The following is a 7,500-nucleotide window of genomic DNA, read 5'->3' on the forward strand; positions in this document are numbered from 1 at the left end:
GGGTGGGTGGGCAGAAGGCGGGCGGGAGAGAGATGGGGGGCGGGGGGAGTGGGATGGGGGGGGGGGGAGTGATGCCGGGGTAATGAAATGTTCAATCGGAGTATGCCTGGAACTAAGACTGACCTATAAAGCACATAAGGGGGGTATCTGCTTTTTTTTTTTTTTTAAACTTAAGGGAGTGTGCTGGTATATATGTGTGCATGTGTGTATGCTCGTACTGAAATCATGTACTTGTGCGTGTGTGTGTGCGAGTGTGTTTGTGGGTGAACAAACAGAAGGAGTGCAACTGCTTTAGTGAGAGAGTGTGTGTGTGTGTGTGTGTGTGTGTGCGCGCGCACACGCACAAATGAGGGAGAATACCTCAGTCTCGGCAATGTGATCGCCCACCACACCGGACGCTAAATGTCTTTGTTGCTAAACACCGGGCTTCCCTTAAAGCCAGCTAATAGAGACCATAGAGAGAGACGGCTGCCGCGACTGGAAGAATGGGAATTCTGGAAATGAAAGTCAATGGTGGATAATTGAACACACTAGGATTTATGTTTTCATTTGTCATGTTTTGTTGCTGTAGTTGTTGTTGTTGCGTAAGCACCCCAAACTAGTTCCTCTGTGTGTTTGGATACTGATTACTGCCTTGCTGTAGAAATGATCGTGTTGATTTTCACTGTGTTGAAATTGGCCTTAAAAACAACTTAATCATTTCTTCAACATAGTGGATAGCCTATTATAAGGATAGAGGAATAGGGTAGTGCAGTCCTCACACACTGCAATTCCAGATCACTTTTGGAGATGTTGACATGCATTTTTTTTTTTGCCCATTATAAATAACGACACTTGATTTTGACACTATTTTTGCACTATTTTGACTAGATCACTAGATTTGTCACAAGATGACAGGATCAAAGCTACAATGGCGTCAGAATTTTGTATTATTATTTATTTCTGTTTTATAATTGTGTAATATTTTTCATGATGATTATTTTGAGTTATGAAAGCAATTATTTTTTACTATAATACCTACCATAGCTATACCATATATATTATTTCAAATTGTTAGAAGAAATCATAATTATTTTGTTAGAAGTTTAAAAATGGTTTTCTTTACACTTTGTACAATGTATACAATTTAGTCAAATTGTAGTCAATGTCACAGATTCTGTGAAAGGACACAGTCTGCCAGTTTTTGTCAATGTTGGTGTTTTGTGTTTGGGCTGGAAGAGCTTATGCAGCGTCTCTCCCTACGCCAACCATAACAAACTGCATTCTGCCAGCCTGAGTCCCCACAGACACCTCAGACACATTTTCAATGAGTCAGTAACCTTATGAAAACATCGTCATTTGATTGCTTTTTTTTTACCTGACGCCTGTACATATTGCTGTTACACAAGTCAGTCGAGCATCGTCGGTGTGTGTGTGTTGGTGTGTGTGTGTGTGTGTGTGTGTGTTGGTGTGTGTGTGTGTGTGTGTGTGTGTGTTGGTGTGTGTGTGTGTGTGTGTGTGTGTGTTGGTGTGTTGGTGTGTGTGTGTGTGTGTGTTGGTGTGTGTGTGTGTGTGTGTGTGTGTGTGTTGGTGTGTGTGTTTGTGGGGCGTCCGGTGCAGGCGCGCTGGAGGCTGCCGGTGATTAGTTGTGGGCTCAGCACCTCTGCTGCGGCATCCCTGGCTTCAAGCGTCGCAGACAGATGACCCGGGGCCTCGTCCTGCCCTGCCAGGTTTGACTGACAAACAGCCGACAGGGGCGTTCAGACGCGGCAGGCGCAAGGCTACTCTCTCTCCCTCTCTGGCAGTCGCTCACTTACATACACACACATACGACACACACAGAACACACACACACACACACACACACGCTTAACCTCCCATTCACTCTCTCTCTGTCTTTCTCTCTCTCTCTTTCTGGCCTCCTATGATGGTGTGATGGCAACCAGGCCAAAACTAATTGATGAGTGGTGTTGTTGTTGTTGCAGGAGAAGGGGTGGAGGGGAGGGTCAGGACTTGGCTGAAGCAGGACAGGGACAGCGTAGGCCAGAGTGTTGGTGGACGGGGATGGGGACGGGGACAGGACAGCGTAGGCCAGAGTATTTGGTGGCCAGGGACGGGGATGGGGACAGGACGAGAAACAGGGGCAAGGACAGCGCTGCAGAGGACCTGCTGGGCACTCACAGGGTGCTCCACGTGCCAGATGACTCCCGTTTGCTTTACCAGTCATTAGGCGCCAAGCGTGGCACGCTACTCTCTCTCTCCCTCTCTCTCTCTCTCCCTCTCTCTCCCTCTCCCTCTCTCCCTCTCTCTCCTCTGAATGCTCCTCTTTGAAATGCAGCCATATTGGGCATGAATTTTACATGAGAGAATATCAAATTGTTGTGTTTTTATGATCATCCACCCCCCCCCCCCCCCCCGACTCACACACACTCTCATACCACCCCCCACCCCCTTCACGACACTGCTTACAGCTGCATGCAAAATGCGAAGCAGTTTTAGGTAAGATAAAAATGCTCTGTTTTATTTCTGCCTGTGAGTGTGAATCGGCCTCGCTGGAAATTCCTAAGACGATGAGCATCTAGTGAAGAGAGCGGTGTAGATGGTACAGAGATGTACCAAAGGCACGTGCCACGCCGCTTGCTAAGTGGTTTTAGCACCGCTGCAATTGCACATTCTGTCACTTAGGGAAACACTCATCTCATAAGCGTCAGGCGCTCCATTGCTCTCCACAGAAGGCAGCTCACTCTGAAACAAACATGGCCTTCCTCCACGCCAGATCAGGGCCAGTTAGGTGGCAGCATCAGCCGCTATCTGACTCTCCATTTCACTTCAGTGTGTCTCCATCCTGCCAGGCAGGCCAGGCCCCCACACAGTGTTACTTTCCCTGGGAGTTAGGTGCTGTGTGCTGCTGGTGCTGGCAATGGCTATCTGTATTGCAATGGATTGCAGTTTTTTTTTTCGTTTTGTTTTATCTGTAGTGTAGTGTGCATCCACAAATGTGATCCCTGCCACATCCTCGGATTGCTGCCTCTTACTATAAACACACACACACACGCACACACACAGACATACAGAGAGAGATGGAGGGGGAGATGTGTGTGTCTCTTTCTGAGCATATGTGAACGTATATGTCTGTGCATTTGCATACATGTGTATTTTAAAGGCACTAAAAGCCAGCAGCCTGGTGAGTGACGGCTGAGTGGCGCTACTGTATTTGTGTGGATGTGATAATGTGTCGGATGCAGAAGGCTGAGTGGCGCTACTGTATTTGTGTGGATGTGATAATGTGTCGGATGTTGGCTGAGTGGCACTACTGTATTTGTGTGGATGTGATAATGTGTCGGATGTTGGCTGAGTGGCACTACTGTATTTGTGTGGATGTGATAATGTGTCGGATGTTGGCTGAGTGGCACTACTGTATTTGTGTTGATGTGATAATGTGTCGGATGTTGGCTGAGTGGCACTACTGTATTTGTGCGGATGTGATATTGTGTTGGCTGAGTGGCACTACTGTATTTGTGCGGATGTGATATTGTGTTGGCTGAGTGGCACTACTGTATTTGTGTGGATGTGATATTGTGTTGGCTGAGTGGCACTACTGTATTTGTGCGGATGTGATATTGTGTTGGCTGAGTGGCGCTACTGTATTTGTGCGGATGTGATATTGTGTCAGATGCAGAAGGGAGTTGGGCTTCAGCTTTGGTCCCAAGCCCCTGAGGGAGCGGCGGCAGGGGGAGGGGGGCGGATGAGGGGGAAAAGGGGGGGAAGGGGAGTGGAAGATTGGAGCAGGGAAACCCAGTCGACTGAGAATGATCGCACACTGACACCAAAAAAAAAGAATAAAAACCAGAAATGCAGAGTCGCAGCTCCATGTTTATTATCTCCCCTCACACAAAGAGAATCCATGATACGTAACTCATTTTTTTAAAAAGCCAATTCAAAGACGCTCTGAGAGGGATGGCTGCTGCACTGCGTTTGCAACAACACTAAGTGAGTGCACTACAATAATTGTGTTAATACTTTGAACTCCAACATTAGCAGAAAGGAGAGGGAGGGAGGGGGCGGGGGGGGGATGTTGAGATGATGGTGTCTTGCTTTTGTAAACATTTACGCATCAACAGCACAGAGGAACAACAAGAAAGATAAATCCCAGGCTGAATAAGGAGATAAAGCAACTGTTTCACAAGATTAAAAAGAAGACCTGTGCCAGCTTGGCAGGGGAAACCTTGTAACGCCACGGATTATTTATAATGGGCTGAAAAAAATGCAAATCATGCAATTACAAGCCATAAAGCCAAGTATTAAAATAAGAGACTAGAATTAATACCTTCAGCAGATGTGTTGAAATAAATAAATAAAGTCAAATCCCCCCTCAAAATTTGCATATGTTGCCAAAACATCCTGTTGGGGACCTGGGAAGGCTACAGTATAATGAGCGAGTGATTTTATTTATCGCTGTTTTCGAACAGTCTCTTTTTGCAGACAATCAGTGTATTTCATCAGGTTGTTTTTTTTATTAGTGCGTGTTGTGTGTAAGCCTCAGTGGCACTCTGTGGTTTTCTAACGCTTCTGCCAAAAGCACCTTTTGCGGCTGGGAGAAGAATGAGGCTGCTGTGTAAGCGTGGATTCATGTGCTTTTGCAGAGATGGTTTCTTTCAAACCTCGTGAAAAGGGAAAGGAAAGTCTGCTGCAGTTATTTCACCTCGCAGAAGAATATGTTTTTTTAAGCGTAGCATATTCACGTAGCTAGAGAACGATCTAGCCTCAAAGTGGCTTCCCTGCGCATTCGGTGACCACGGTGCCAGGTTTGTAAAGACGGCTCAAAGTTATCGCTGCATGTCATTTGTGCATCTGCATAACGAGCGAGCCTCGCCGTGCAGCTTGTCTCTCAATCAGCCTCCTTCCACTTCATACCATGCCAATTGAAAAAAAAAAAAAACCTTTGTTTTTTCCTCTCCCTCCTTCTTTATATTCAGCTCACAACCAAGGGGGATTAATTTAATATTCACATGCTTTTAAATGTATATGAAGCCATGTTTGCTCATGGTCCTTGTTGCCTTTACATCCTGCGTGGTGTGTGAGTTTACTCTAAAGAATGTAAGTCTCTGGCTAATCCTCTTGCTTGTACATACACACACTCACACACACACACGCGCGCCTGGCTTTGATAGGAGAGGGGAAAATGAAGATTTTGTGTGGGTGTATAAGATTAGGCTTATCTTTAATTGCATTGTATATGTGGATATCCGCAGTGACATTGGCAAAACGAGGACGGATCTGCCTTGAAAGAATGAGCTGAATGAAATACACAGGTTGGGGTTTCAGCATCTGATACGGAGGGAGACACTGTTCTGTTCTGCATGGGCTCAGCTTGTGGAAATACAGAGTGTGTGTGAGTGTGTGTTTGGAAGGAAATCAGCTGGACTGTGTTTTGGTGCTGACATTGAGTATGTGTGTGTGTGTGTGTTTGTGTGTAAAAGGAAGTTGTTGGATGACACTTCAATGTTCCTTATGTATAGCTGCCAAAAAGGCTCATAGGGAATGATTTCTGATCTCTGTGACACGTGCACTCGTTTGTGATTGCCGAACCACTGTGGTGAAGGAAGAAGAGGAATAAGAAGTAGAAAAATAAATCCCTCTTTTCCTGAGATCAACTTTCAAGACTTGCCCGGCCAGTGGAGCATCAGGAGATCCCACGAGAGAGAGAGAGTGAGAGAGAGAGAGATCAAGGGCTGTTCGCCAGGCTGTGATGTCACAATCGCAGTCGTCATGGTTATTCCCCAAGAGCATGATACGCACTGATGACATCCACAGTTCTATCTGAACACGCCGTAGGGGGCCCGGATTAAGATATTTATGCAAGTGATTTTTGATATGAGAGACGTACTCGCTGGTGACGAGCCATGGAATGCACCAAAAAAGGGGGAAAAATAGCTCACACTGAATGTGACACTGAACCTGTACAATCAGTGAAAAAAAACGAAACGCATTTAGCTCACACATTTTTTTTTTTTTAAAAAGCTTTCTCCCAGTCAATCCAATGCGTAATTCTGAGTGTGTCGCCTAGCCAAAAATATATATGCTGCTCAAGCTGTGGTGAGGAGCGTTTGAGTTGTGTTCACAATCAGTCTCTCTGCAGCGAGTCACTGGGACTCCTGGTGAATCCCGTCTCTGGCGTAGTGTTGATGCGGGGACTTACCAGAGAGCAGCTGTAGTGGAGAGATGGACTCGCAGCTCTCGCAGCCAGACACTGCAGCAGAGGGGAGGGGTTGGGATGGGGGGGGGGGGGGGGGGGGACTGCATCCATCGGCATCCTTCCCTTTCATCGGCGGGGGCTTGTGCGCACGGCACTGTACCCACGCTCCGGGACGTCCTCCATCTTACAGATAACGCCGGCTGCTTCCTACCAACCCCCCCACACACACCCCCACCCCTCACTCCACTTCACTCTACCCCAGCCCCCTCTTCCCCATCCTCAGTAGCTGGATGAGAGTGGGGGTGGATGCCGGGGGAAGAGAAAGCAGACGGATTGTCTGTGATTTACTCTGCGTCGTTCTAAGTGGAGTGTTGGGCTCTGATGTTTTGTAGGGGCTCGTCCTCTCGTGGCCATGCCCCCCCCCCCCCCCCACAGGCGGCTCTCTGCCACCATTACCTAAATGAACTCCTGCCATTCTCCGGGCTCGGTCGCGCCGGGGGGGGGGGGGGGGGGGGGGGGGTCGGTGAGGGGGGTGTCTGAGGCTAACGCGGGCGTATTGATTTGCGGGCTATTTAAAGTGATGATATATCTCTTTCTTTTGATCCTTGCGAGTAAAGATAGAGGAGAGGAGGAAACTCGGGAGGGGAAAAAAAAGGGGGACGCTCAGAGGAGGGGGAGGGGGAGGCAATGTAAATGTGCGTCTGGGTGATTTACGAATTAATTCCAAATTTAAGGGGTAATGCTGCTCCCTTCTGTTTCTTCATGCGGAGGCTCACTTCAGGGCTAAGGTCTTAAAGCTGAGGAAGGAAGGAAGGAAGGAAGGAGGGATTGCACAGGCCCTGAATATTCATGACCCCCTGCGAGCAACATTTCTTTCCCCCTTCTTCTCCTTCTTCCCCTTCTTCCTCTTCCCCTTCCCCTCCGCTGTGCTGGAAGAGAGTGTTTGACAGCGGCCCCGGCACCTTAAAGCGCGGTGCTGCGGAGATGCCAATGTTCAAATCAATTTGGCTCCGCCAGCCGGGCCCCCTCTCTGCCACCTGCCTCTGCGCTGCCGATACGGCCGTGCGCAGCCGGTTAACGGCAGAGCCGGTGGAGAGGCGCGGGGGCAATCGCTTTTGCCACGCGGAGACGGTGCGGGATGAACAAGACATGGCCAGAGCGTGGGAATTTGTGTTGGCCTCCAATTTGAAATGGTGTGTGTGTGTGTGTGTGTGTGTGTGTGTGTGTGTGTGTGTGTGTGTGTGTGTGTGTGTGTGTGTGTGTGTGTAGGTAGGTAGGTAGACAGATGTGGAAGGAGAGTGCTTCTGTGTGTGTGTGTGTGTGTG

The 7,500-nt window shown here is 48.2% G+C and overlaps 1 protein-coding gene across 8 annotated transcripts in view; it reads left to right on the forward strand.

Moving 5' to 3' along the window:
* rbfox1 (RNA binding fox-1 homolog 1) overlaps nucleotides 1–7,500 on the forward strand; it is a 231,020-nt gene that overhangs the window by 161,841 nt on the left and 61,679 nt on the right. The window lies entirely within an intron of this gene.

The sequence above is a fragment of the Clupea harengus genome, chromosome 1 (assembly GCF_900700415.2).
Source record: "Clupea harengus chromosome 1, Ch_v2.0.2, whole genome shotgun sequence".
Taxonomy (NCBI): domain Eukaryota; kingdom Metazoa; phylum Chordata; class Actinopteri; order Clupeiformes; family Clupeidae; genus Clupea; species Clupea harengus.